The sequence below is a fragment of the Salvelinus sp. IW2-2015 genome, unplaced genomic scaffold (assembly GCF_002910315.2).
Source record: "Salvelinus sp. IW2-2015 unplaced genomic scaffold, ASM291031v2 Un_scaffold7037, whole genome shotgun sequence".
Lineage (NCBI taxonomy): Eukaryota > Metazoa > Chordata > Actinopteri > Salmoniformes > Salmonidae > Salvelinus > Salvelinus sp. IW2-2015.
Genome location: NW_019948297.1, coordinates 15,054 through 16,420, shown reverse-complemented (window position 1 = coordinate 16,420; position 1,367 = coordinate 15,054). Strand labels below are relative to the sequence as shown.

Below are 1,367 nucleotides of genomic sequence, written 5' to 3'. Positions count from 1 at the left end.
CACACACACACACACACACACACACACACACACACACACACACACACACACAGGGAGAGATACATCAGTGTGTGCGTGCGTGCATGTTTGTGCGTGCATTGTGTTTGTACGTGTGTGTACTAACCGTTTAGACCAGCGGTAGCAGACTTCACTGTGACCACAGCAGTTCAAGCCTGGGATACGATGACCTCCAGAACGCTTGTGTATCATCCCCTCCCTGAAACAAGTTTAAATGATGAATACACAAAATAAAACAAATCTATTTTCAGCTATTCCAATAACAATGGGCATGACAGCGCAGTCATAAAGACAGTATCTGTCAATAAATCTGTTGTTCCTCACAGTCCTTTAGGTCCCAGGTCATGGATGAAGGACATCTGGCTGACATCAATAAACTCCATCTGAGGAGAGAGAGGAACCGTATTAATGGGTATTAGATAAAGAGAGAAGTAGTAGTCGTTCCAGCTCCGGTCGCCTATAGTCTAGTCTAGCCTAGTTTAGTAGTACCATAGAGATCCATTGATGTTACTAGAGGGGCTATGTCATAAACCCTCAAAGTTCCGTAATGGGGCCAAAATGGCAGCCATCTTGCTCATTCTAATTGCAATGAATGTCAGTACAAACATAATCCTGGTTTTACTTCTGCAGGAAAATGAAAGTAAGGCATGTGATGTATCAGAAATTGTGTAATGAAATTATAGTCAACCTAAAATATTGTCATATKATTTTAWATACAGTTTATGCAGGTTTTATACACATTGTCTGTATAAATAGCCTCTAAATATATGTAAACAGAACATACATGTCTCAGATTCTTGGAAAGCTGAGGGTGCCATTACATAATACAATATCAGAAGTCCTATCATCAACTGATTTCAGACAGTGTATGGCTGTGGATTGGCTGTATTGTTTGAATGGAATGTTGACATATTGGCAGTTAATTAAAAAAAATGTATCCTCTAAAATTGTCTGGCTAGCTAAATTTGTTATTTTACACAATATCTTATCACAGCACTAGAAAACCATGGTTAACCAACTCCCTGACCATCATAACAAGGTTCATGTCCATTCTAGTATTGTAATTCCTAATTCTATGAGTAGTACTCACAGTGTGGTAGTATTTCCTGTACATGGCCATCCTTAGCAGCTTGTTCAGATAATCTTCCAGCTGTTTCTGTACAGGAAACATAATAAATGCAGTATTACTACAGTAGAGATATACTATACAGTACAATGTTTATATGAAGTATATACTGTATTCTTCTATAAAGCTAATACAACAAACACACTCAAACACACCTACCCTTCTGCTGTAGACCTGTTCGTCTTGTGCCAACTCATCTCCGCCACGCGGGAGCTCAGGAATA

At 39.0% G+C, this 1,367-nt stretch overlaps 1 long non-coding RNA gene across 1 annotated transcript; it reads right to left on the bottom strand.

The window, feature by feature from the left end:
• Positions 1–118: 118 nt before the first annotated feature.
• Positions 119–1,367, bottom strand: LOC112079150 (uncharacterized). Its single transcript, XR_002895872.2, has 4 exons — positions 1,304–1,367; positions 1,109–1,174; positions 343–401; positions 119–217 (listed from the first exon to the last, which is right to left on the bottom strand). It is a non-coding gene; the product is annotated as an uncharacterized lncRNA (long non-coding RNA).